Below are 12,308 nucleotides of genomic sequence, written 5' to 3'. Positions count from 1 at the left end.
AAGCAGACATTGAATATCCCTTTGAGCATGGTGAAGTTATTAATTACACTTTGGATGGTGAATCAATACACCCAGTCACTACAAAGATACAGACGTCCTTCTTAACTCAGTTGTCGGAGAGGAAAGAAACCACTCAGGGATTTCACCATGAGGCCAGTGTTGATTTCAAAACTGTTACCGAGTTTAATGGCTGTGATAGGAGAGAACTGAGGATAGATCAACAACATTGTAGTTACTAACCTAATTGACAGAGTGAAAAGAAGAAAGCCTTTACATAATAAAATAGCAGTGATCACTTGCACAATGTGATTTTAATGTAATGTCTACTGCAATCCAGGTCATTTGGTTGTGCTATTAGCACAGCGATAACAAATGAAGTTGTTTAATAAATATAAAATATCTGACATTGTATTCCCATATGAACATTGTTATGCTTTTAAATGGTTGAAAGCGAAGTGATAACACATTAAGATGACAACTAAACCAAAAATCTGACATTGAGTTTTCTATTGGAATTTGGTTGTGCTTTTAGATAGTTGAAAGCATATAGTGATAACCCACTCGGAATTCAACAACATTCTGTCCTTTTGAGTGGGTGAATAAAGGTTGATAACTCATTGATCAACGTCTCAACCTCCATATTCCCAGAATTTCCACGTTGAAATGATGTGTGTGCCCAGTGGGATGAAGTGTTTTGGCAGCCTGGTGATGTCGTCTAGCACCGGGTCTCTGAGCTTGATTATCACCTCAGAGATTATCACCTCAGAGACAGGCTGATGTCTTCTCAAAATCTGCTATGTTGTGACCCTGCTGTGCTTGGAACCTGACACACTACGACATCTCCGTGACTCTGCTTCCTCACTATTATAGGCCTATATATTACCTTCTATTTTGCCCTGTTTATCAAATGTGTTGGAAAAACTTGTCTTAGGTCTCTCTTTACGTAGTGTTGTGTTGTCTCTCTTGTTGTGATGTGTGTTTTGTCCTGTATTTATATTGTATTTATTTTTTTATTTTTTATCCCAGTCCCCCGTCCCCACAGGAGGCCTTTTGCCTTTTGGTAGGCCGTCATTGTAAATAAGAATTTGTTCTTAACTGACTTGCCTAGTTAAATAAAGAAACAGACCAGAGGACACACACCTGTAAGTCAAACAGCTGTGTGGGGGGCCACATGCTTTCTACACCATGTGTGTCACGCCCTGACCTTAGAGATCCTTTTAATGTCTCTATTTTGGTTTGGTCAGGGCGTGAGTTGGGGTGGGTATTCTATGTTCTATGTTTTGTAGTTCTATGTTTTGGCTGGGTAGGGTTCTCAATCAGGGACAGCTGTCTATGGTTGTCTCTGATTGAGAACCATACTTAGGCTGCCCTTTCTCCCACCTGTGTTTGTTGGGAAGCTGACTTTGTTTAGGGCACATAGCCTTTAGCTTCACGGTTTGTTTTTGTCGTGTTTATTGTTTTGTTCGGCGTCATTTTTATTAATAAAAGAAAATGTACACCCACCACGCTGCACCTTGGTCCTCTTCTTTTAACGGCCGTGACAATGTGTGTCACATCTGGTATGCACTTTCTCCTTTTAGCCCACAGAGGGTTGTTGTTATTGACTGTGCACACATTACTAGCAACAGATCAGAGCCATTCTGAAATGGGACTGTCAATATCCATCAGCACATCTCTTGATCTAATCCTCAAAGAGTGTGAGAGAGAGAGACAGAGAGAGAGAGAGACAGAGAGAGACATTTAATCTAGTTGAGACTGGCCCAGATCAAGGTTGTGGATGGAAGACGTCACCCAGCATTAGCGAGTATGTTAAAAACAAACAGAATTCAATAAGATTACACAGAGGGAGAGTTATTGCTAGCATAATATCAACATCAAAGACGTGAAGAGCACAGTAAAAAATACAGCATCACGGAGGATGAAAAAGAACAGGGGGGAGTGATATGGATGCCTCGAGGATAAAGCAACAGAGAGGAGGAAAGAGTCAGTTGTATGTACCTCGCGGTATGAAATTTAAGACCATGTGAAAGGATATGGGACTAGAGCGGGAGACGATAAACCATTACACTGAAATCTTTCATGTTTCTTCAGTCATGGATGTCCCCATGTTAGCTATACCCTTGTTGTTGGAATCAGTGTTTGTTAATGTGGATGTTTTTAACACAGTGCACCTGGTCCATTATTTTGAGGCATAAAACCTAAAGATAAACAGGACATTTGGACATTGACGCCGAATCTATTACTGTAAGCATTTGTGTCTTTAATGTGAATTCTGAACACCAGCCCTTGCCTGAATACATTTTCAGAAATGTGTTTTTGGATGACTCACACATTCTGAAGAGAAGAATGGAGAGAGATGCACGGAGATAATTACCAAACGCCAGCCAAAAAACGGAGTTACCGTGATAGTATTGAAATCAAAGCAGAATAATGTACAATGTATTTACAAGTAGAGGAAAATGTCCCTGTTCTGAGTCATTTAGTCCTGTCTGTCAGATATATGACGGTAGCTGTCAGTGAAAAACTCCATCACTGTCACTAGACATCATCCAGGGTCAAAGGTTGCCCTTGAGCAGGCTCGCACTGCTGTGACCTCAGAGGCCGATGATGCTGGTAAGCAGCACTGTATGACGTCTGCCTATCTGTATGAGTCACAGTGCCTCACCATCTAGAGTACAGGGTATTGTTCAGTAGGAATGAAACAAGGAGGTACTATCTATGTTTATCCAATAACATTGCTTATTTCCATTTTCCGTCGCAAAACGATTTCCACTTCGTGCCCTAATGAACACGACGCAGTACTATCTGCCTTCCTGCCAGAGCATAAGCTGCAAAACCTCCTCTTGGCTGTGAGACGGCCAATAGAATCTGACATCCATCATCTCCAAATGTTTAGCTAACCGTTCAGTGCTTTGTCTGGATTCTAATATGCCTGTCATAGCGCAGAGACTATTGTGCGTATGATGCCCTGTGATTATGGGAAGCAAGCAGCACTGTGCTGTGTTTTGATTGGTAAGACACTGATTTCCTGAATAACCAGCCAGGCCCTGTGATGTGTAAAAGTAAGAAACCATATGACCTTTGCACAGGATTTTGCATTTACTGCATTGCCTCAGATAATTATCATATAGTCTATACCAGCGGTCTGCAACATGTGGCTCTGGAGCCACAAGCGGTTCTTTAACTGCCTCTTTATGGCTACATGGCAATCTATAATTGGTAATTAAAAGTCATCAATAGACCATAATAGTAGTAGAATGACCACAGATCAAATTAGCTCTACTAACACTTAAACCAAATAAAAAAGTTCTTAAAAGCAGTTGAAGTGTGCATATACCCCTTACTATTCAACACAATTTTGCTTTGCTTTATTTTGAATTGCAGGTGCGTCAATGTATCTCAGTTTATTGCCAGGTTCAACATGGCGTGATCAACGCATTGCGGCTCACAGAGCACGAGTTTTTGGTGAAAATGTACAAAAATATATATATCTTTCTACCATTTGGGTCTCTGACCCCAGGTCTGCACCATGAAATAGTGATGATGTCATGAATAAAACGTCTCTCTGACCTTTAAAAAAGAAAACCGCTACATGTGACCTATGTGATACCTATAAAACACCTGGCACGCCACCCAAGACTCAACAGTCATCTCTCGCCTCTGGGGATCGGTATACATTTCCGTGGATAAATATGTCATACCAGGAAATGGGCCAAAACTTTGCAATGTAACATTTTGGTGAGCACACAAGGAAAAACATCAATCCTAAGGATGGGTTACATCAACAGACAAACAGATATGCTGTTTTCACTCTGATTAGAGACGCATTAATGGGAGACCCCCGATGGGCTGCTTAAATCACAGAGAGAGTACGAGAGCAATTGTCAGCCTAACTCAAACAGCATGGGGCTGAGGGAACAGCAAAGGTGGAATAATGGTCTCGTCTCGTCTATTCTATAATGCCTAGGAATTGTTTAACTGCTGCCCTCATGACAAACTCCTAAAGCCATAAGGACAGGATCTGTTCTGGGTCAGTGGCGATGATACAGGTGCGGGCAGATTTTAGGGTTGTTGGTCGATGGTTGATCAAATCAACATGGGCCGAATACAACAGGTGTAGGTAGACCTCACAGTGAAATGCTTACTTACAAGCCCTTAACCAACAACGCAGTTTTAAGAAAATACCAACAAAAAAAAGTACGAGTTAAGAATAACAAATAATTAAAGAGCAGCAGTAAATAACAATAGCGAGGCTGTATACAGGGGGTACCGGTGTCGAGGTAATTGAGGTAATATGTACATATAGGTAGATGGGTGGGTGGGAATAAGCAAAAATATTACCTCAGTAATGAAGAGACAGAGACAACACCATAAAAGCTTCCGTCATGCCATGAACTTCTTCCTAGCAGAAAGAGCCAAAGACAAGAGACAGACGTATCTCCTTGTGCATCTCCAGTGGTTGGACACACAGGACTCTGGGGGAGAGTAGAATGTCTGTCTTCATCCTAACCAGCGCTGTTCAGCCTTCACACGTCCACCCTTCCGCCAAGGCTTCTCGTTTGACAAATTCAAGCCGTTTAAAAGAGCAATTTTCTGATTCCTAATGACACAATTCTTATTTTTGAGCAGACTGTCTGAATATTGTCGATGGCGAAGTGGAAATGAAACGGAAGAATAAGGAGACGGGTCCCGTTTAGCTCAGTTGGTAGAGCATGGCGCTTCCCACGGGGGACAAGTACAAAAGTGTCTGGATAAGAGCATCTGCTAAAATGATTTTAAACAACGAAACCCAAAAGAGATCTGTAATTACATCAGTTTTGTGCCCTTTAAGAGCCTGGTGACCCTGCTACCTGTTTAAAGGCCAGCAGAGGTGAGTCTGCTGTCTCCTCCTGGGGGGGGGTGCAGAGTGAGATCCTACAAGGACACACAGGTGGTCCAGGACTGGGAACTGGCACCTCTCCCAGCATCATTTGCAACAGAGGTGGAACTGCACTGGGGATTTTGAATTCACTACTATGAAATCACTGAGAATTCGGCACAAAATAACGACTTTTCAGATGTCAGAGTAATTCGTTTCAGTTTGGGAATTTCGGGAAAGACTCTGCCTTAACAACCTGCAGGAAACATGGGCAGAGCAAAGGCAGGGGGTGACACTCCTCTAAGAGTGGTCTGCTTTGTCAAGAGAGCTAATCCGATCTAATCTAATCCAGTGTATTGATTTAGGCATCATGGACCGTGCGTGACTGCGATCTTTTTTCCCGCAAAAACATTTCTGTGGCTCATCAATGACAACATGCTGCATCTAGTGAGTAATAAACTGGTATAGGAAAACACAGTGGCATGGGAAGATGAATCACAGTACCTGTTGCTGCTGTTTAATCACACATCGACATATTCAAAACCTCGCTGTTGGATTCTAATACTGTTGATTTAGAATATAGTGCTTACATACAGTAAGAGTGCTTTTTACCATAGTGAGGTTCTCAGGGTAATCAAGAGGTAATGAATCACACGGTGTATGGGCTTAATTGCTAATAGCTTCTGTTTTGTTTCCCAGTTTTCTCCGGAACTGCAGTGTTGGTGTTTAAAGAAGGCGCCCTCATGCTGTTTTATGGTCTTTAATCTCCCCTCATTTCTCCCTCTCCCCCTTTCCAACTCTCTCTCTCTCTCTCCTCTCTGGCTGAGTTTTCTCCAGCCCTCCTCTAGTCACCCTGCTGTGGAGTGATCTTGGCAGAAGCTTGGCAGGTTGATTACAGGGCTAGAAGTACAAGAGTGCCTCTGTACACAGCAGCACCTCAGTCCTCATACATGCAGTACTCCTGAGTTGAAGGGATGTCTGGGTACATACAAAGGTGTCCCGAATACCAATATCCTTAAAAAAGTCACCCTGCAAGCTAATGTATTGGATTGAAAAATGCTCAGTCCTCATCAGACAACAGGACATGAAATAAAACATTACTATTAAAAACTCATTCAAATGTACTGGTCCTTAAGAACATAATACATTTACCATACAAACTAACTGCATGTTAACAGTAGCCTGCACAGTACAGTATGTAACTGTGATTGGAATAATTGGAGTACTTTCCTCCTGTGAGTTACTGTGAACATCATAATCCCAAACCCCAGATGATCTCATCCTAGGACTCCCTTCAGCTGATTATCTGATTGGACGTCCTACTGGTGGATATCCAGGGGGGGGAAATGTCTCAGTCTTTCACTCTACAGTTCTCACTCGCACGCACGCACGCACGCACGCACGCACGCACGCACGCACGCACGCACGCACACACACACACACACACACAGTCTTTACTATGAGAAGCTACTGTAGAAAAATGTCATTTGTGTCCGCTAACACTGATAAGGTGGAAATCCAAGGCCATAGCAATGCAGTCAGGAGAAACCTTCGGAAAATAAATCATATGCTGAAATACATTCTTAAATTGTGATCACAGTCGGTGGTGCGGTCAGGGTTCTCTCTGCTTGCTCAAAGGTTTTTGCCATATCAGGTTCTATGAAAATGCACATTATAACTGGATATTCCACCGAGATCACTAGTGTGCAGCTATCAATCACTCTGGATGTGCGTGCGTCCGTGCGTGTGTGTACAGTTGAAGTCGGAAGTTTACATACACCTTAGCCAAATACATTTATACTCAGTTTTTCATCTTTCCTGACATTTAATCCTAGTAAAAATTCCCTGTCTTAGGTCAGTTAGGATCACCACTTTATTTTAAGAATGTGAAATGTCAGAATAATAGTAGAGAGAATTATTTATTTCAGCTTTTATTTATTTCATCACATTCCCAGTGGGTCAGAAGTTTACATGCACTCAGTTAGCATTTGGTAGCATTGCCTTTAAATTGTTTAACTTGGGTCAAATGTTTTGGGTCGCCTCCCATAAGCTTCCCACAATAAATTGGTGAATTTTGGGCCATTCCTCATGACAGAGCTGGTGTAATTGTCTCATTGCTCACATGCGCTTTTTCAGTTCTGCCCACACATTTTCTATAGGTTTGAGGTCAGGGCTTTGTGATGGCCACTCCAATACCTTGACTGTGTTGTCCTTAAGCCATTTTGCCACAACTTTGGAAGTGTGCTTGGGGTCATTGTCCATTTGGAAGATCCAACTTCCTGACAGATGTCTTGAGATGTTGCTTCAGTATATCCATATAATGCCATCTATTTTGTGAAGTGCACCAGTCCCTCCTGCAGCAAACCACCCCCACAACATGATGCTGCCACCCCCGGGCTTCACGGTTGGGATGGTGTTTTTCAGCTTGCAAGCCTCCCCCTTTTTCCTCCAAACATAACGATGGCTTCTTAAGCCATGACATCATTTTCTGGAATTGTCCAAGCTGTTTAAAGGCACAGTCAACTTAGTGTAAGTAAACTTCTGACCCACTGGAATTGTGATACAGTGAATTATAAGTGAAATAATCTGTCTGTTAACAATTGTTGGAAAATGTACTTGTGTCATGCACAAAGTAGATGTCCTAACCGACTTGCCAAAACTATAGTTTGTTAACAATACATTTGTGGAGTGGTTGAAAAACTAGTTTTTATGACTCCAACCTATGTGTATGTAAACTTCCGACTTCAACTGTATATGTGTGTGTGTGTGTGTGTACATTATCATGTACATATTTGCATGTATGATAGAGTGGAGTGCGGAGAGGACCTTCGGCAAACTAAAAACAATTTTTTGGAATCAACACAGCTGTTGGAAGATGACCTGAATAACCCTTTCCTCTCTTTCTCGGTTTCGCTGTATCTCTCTCTCTTCACTTTAATATATGCAATGTAAATATCCTGAAGGGAAGGAGGATTGAAGAGATACTAACGAGAGAGAGAGAGAGAGAGAGAGTGTGAAAGAGAGAGAGAGAGAGAGATGCAGAAATAGAATGGTCTAAATGGAAAAATTACCTAACCATATTGAAAGTCTCCGTGCAATAATACCATCAGAAGACCTCCCTCTATAAACCCTCAAAATAGGCAAGAAAATCTCAGCTCCCTAGAACACACAATTAAAAACAACCAGAACCAAATTGACTACCAAATTACACATGCTGAACTTTCTAAGAAAATACAGCATCACCTGACAGCATCAGGAATGAGCTGCGGGATGTCTTATTAAAACTATTCAACCTGGTTTTGGAGAGTGATTGCTTCCATGATTTTTGGAACCAGGGGCTCATAACCCCCATATATAAAAAAGGTGACAAATTACACCCTGATATCTATAGGGGAATGTGTCACCAGTAATATGGGGAAACTGTTCTGCTGTATTCTCATTGACCAAATACAGACCTTCCTCAAACATAACGCTCTCAGCAAAAAACAAATCGTCTTTCTACCCAAACACAGAACAGAACACACATACACACATTACACACACTAATAAACCAGCATGTTCATCAAAAAAGCAGAGGAAAATTATTTGCATGTTTTGTTAATTTTAAGAATGCTTTTGATTGCATATGGCATGATGGATTATATTACAAAACCCTCCAAAGTGGCATTGCGGGTAAAGTATACGACATCATAACATCTATTTACACGATAGACTGAACAATAAAATAATGTATTTTCTTGCACAACAGCGAGGGGTGAGACAAGGGTGCAGTTTAAGTCCAACCCTGTTCAACGTCTACGTCAACGAAGTAGCAGTGTTGTTGGATCGATCTGCAGCCCCTGGGCTCAGCCTCAAAGATGAGGATGTCAGATTCCTGCTCTACTCAGATGACCTTGTCCTTCTGTCACCAATAGAGCAAGGTCTTCAGAAACAACTTAACATTCTTTGGGAATACAGCATCAACTGGGCAATCAACATCAACTTTCAGAAATTCAAAGTCGGGATTTCACAGAAGAATTCCAGGAATCAGAGCACCAGACAAATGAGGAAATACCATGGTTAAACATTGCCAATGGGTTGAACATGCACAACTACCTGGTACAAAGAAATTGTGTCTCTGGTGGATTTGGCATGGCAGTGAATGCACTAAAAGAAAAAACCACAAAGCAGTAATAAAAAGAAAATTCTAAAACATTTATATTCCTATCCAAATTGCACTATATGGAAGCGAGGTTTCGGATGCAACCTGTAATTAAGATTATAAGCACATACAGAATTCTGCAGAATTATCCTAAATATAAAAAATGATGTACCAAATAATGCATGCAGAGCAGAAGTTGGAAGATTCCCTTTAATTGAAAATATAAAGAAAAGGACACAGAATTTGGAACCATTTTAAATTAATCCCCAAAACATCCTTACAATTCAAAGCACTGGAAACCCAAGTTAAACCCTGAAAAGAGTCCCCTATGTCAGCTGTTAAAAACTCTAAACAACCCGATTATCCAAACACACAGGGAAATCATTCAGATTGTTGCAGATATTAAAACCTCCTATTTTACAAATTGTGAAAATTTAACAAAAACACAGATTTAACTAAATTGCTATTTGGCCCTCAAAAGAGAATACAAATTGGCAGAATATCTTTACTTTGTCAGAGATACACAACAGATACAGATCCTGACCAAAAACATGCTCAGCAACCACCAATTGGCTATAGAAAAAGAGACACAAAATGACATGGCTACACAAAGAGGAGTGTCTAAGTGGTCACTGCATGACAGAGGAGCAAATATGAAAATGTATGCACTCCCTACTGTAAGTCGCTCTGGATAAGAGCGTCTGCTTGATGACTAAAATGTAAAAAATGTAAAGTAGGAACAGACAGAGATACACTTCTTCCTCTATTGTGAGAAATACTCCCAAATAAGATAACATTTTTTAAAGAAAATATATTTACTAATGACATAATGCTGGGAATTATTCTGGGTGAGGGAGAAACCACAAATATAACTGCCAGTTATGTATATGATTGTTATAGCCTGAGGGACATCCCATGAACATTAATTCCCTGAAGTATTTACATTGTATATAACTTTCAAGTAATACATAGTGTAACCATCATACATTTTGTTGTTTATTTATTAGCCATTCTTTTTTTTAATATATAATGTTATTTGTATTTAATTAAATGTATTGACTGAAGATCACACAATACAACAGCAGTAATGTTGTACATGATTAAATTACATAACCAAAACTATGTGGATACCTGCTCGTCGAACACCTCATTCCAAAGTCATGGACATTAATATGGAGTTAGTCCCCCCTTTGCTGCTATAACAGCCTTCACTCTTCTGGGAAGGCTTTCCACTAGATGTTGGAACATTGCTGCGGGGACTTGCTTCCATTCAGCTACAAGAGCATTAGTGAGGTCGGGCACTGATGTTGGGCGATTAGGCCTGGCTCGCAGTCGGTGTTCCAATTCATCCCAAAGGTGTTTGATGGGGTTGAGGTCAGGGCTCTGTGCAGGCCAGTCAAGTTCTTCCACACCGATCTCAACAAACCAGTTCTGTATTGACCTCACTTTGTGCACAGGAGCATTGTCATGCTGAAACAGGAAAGGTCCTTCCCCAAACTGTTGCCACAAAGCTGGAAGCACAAAATCGACTAGAATGAAGGGGCCTAACTTGAACCATGAAAAACAGCCCCAGACCATTATTCCTCGTCCATCAAACTTTACAGTTGGCACTATGCATTCGAGCGGGTTGCGCTCTCCTGGCATCCGCCAAACCGAGATTCGTCTGTCGGACTGCCACATGGTGAAACGTGATTAATCACTCCAGAGAACGCGTTTCGACTGCTCCAGAGTCCAATGGAAGTGAGCTTTACACCACTCCAGCCGATGCTTGGCATTGCGCATGGTTATCTTAGGCTTGTGTGGGGCTGCTCGGCCATGGAAACCAATTTCATGAAGCTCCAGGTGAACAGCTATTGTGCTGTTGTTGCTTCCAGAGGCAGTTTGGAACTCAGTAGTGAGTGTTGCAACCGAGGACAGACGATTTTTAACAATCGGCGGTCCCATTCTGTCAGCTTGTGTGGCCTACCAATTCGCGGCTGAGCTGTTGTTACTCCTAGACGTTTACACTTCACAATAACAGCACTTACAGTTGACCGGGGCAGCTCTAGCAGGGCAGAGATTTGATGAACTGACTTGTTGGAGAGGTGGCATCCTATGAGGGTGCCACGTTGAAAGTCACGGAGATCTTCAGTTAGGCCAATCTACTGACAATGTTTGTCTATGGAGATTGCATGGCTGTGTGCTCAATTTTATACACCTGTCAGCAACGGGTGTGGCTGAAATAGCCGAATCCACTACCTCTGTATATATGGTGTATAGGTACGATTATTACTACTCCTGAATTAACTGTATTTCATTATCCTTATTGTATTGTACTGTATTTACTGAAATGCTGTACCACTCTACTGCTTTGGCAGTATCTACCAATTGTATTTCATGCCAATAAAGCAATCTAAATTTGAGAGAGAGCGAGAGAGAGAGAAAGAAAAAGAGAGAGAGAGAGAGATAATAATGGACAGTGGCCCAGCTTTATTTAGTGGCATGTCACACAAGGTAGGTTGAGATGGGGAGATGCTTTCTGACCTTGAAACAGTGCAGAGATAAACATCAAACAAAGACAAGCATTATGGATAATCGGGCTTAAGAAGAGAGCGCATGCAGCAGTAAAAGAACAGGAGTCATAAACAGAGGAAGGTAGCCTACAGTATGGACAAGATTGAGCATGGCCTAGTCCTGAACTACGAAGCATTTTTATTCGAACTCTAAACTTAACCGTAACCGCAACCCGAGCAATCGATTACATAGCAACAGAGTTGCCGTTGATCGTTTGTTGATAGTGTGAGCGTGTGTAGATCATCTATACGGGCCTATTCAAATAAAGCTACCAGCATTTTCCACAAAGAATCTCGGGAAACGTCCCTAAATGTATACTGCATACATATATGTTTGAGAGAGGAGATGACAGAGACGTGGAAAGTCTGCCTGCTCCCTCAATACCTGGAACGTACCAACAGCGGTTTCCCCCCTATCCAGGATTTCACCATTCCTCACCTTTCTTACAACCTCCTAACAGCCACTCTGTCTTCTGAGCTGGCATTGCTGGTTAGGGAGGAAGGGTGTAATGTCCTGTAATTGAGTCTTATTAGGAACTAAGTGGTTAGCTAACACCACTTACAGCTGCATTCTGGAGAATGCAACATTGCTTCCTAGAAGCACAGCATTCTTTGAATAACTCCTCAGGGAAAACGGGAAAGAAGCCATTCCCCTAAATATTTACCCTGCTGGGAGATGGGCTGGTCCGGGCTAGGGTCCGGGGGTCCGGGGATGAGGGGCTGCGTGGAGAGGGTGCGAGGGGCGTGACCATCCAGT

This window comes from Salvelinus alpinus, chromosome 35 (genome assembly GCF_045679555.1).
Source record: "Salvelinus alpinus chromosome 35, SLU_Salpinus.1, whole genome shotgun sequence".
Lineage (NCBI taxonomy): Eukaryota > Metazoa > Chordata > Actinopteri > Salmoniformes > Salmonidae > Salvelinus > Salvelinus alpinus.
The sequence above is the reverse complement of the archived record's forward strand: the minus strand, read 5'-3'. Positions refer to the sequence as shown.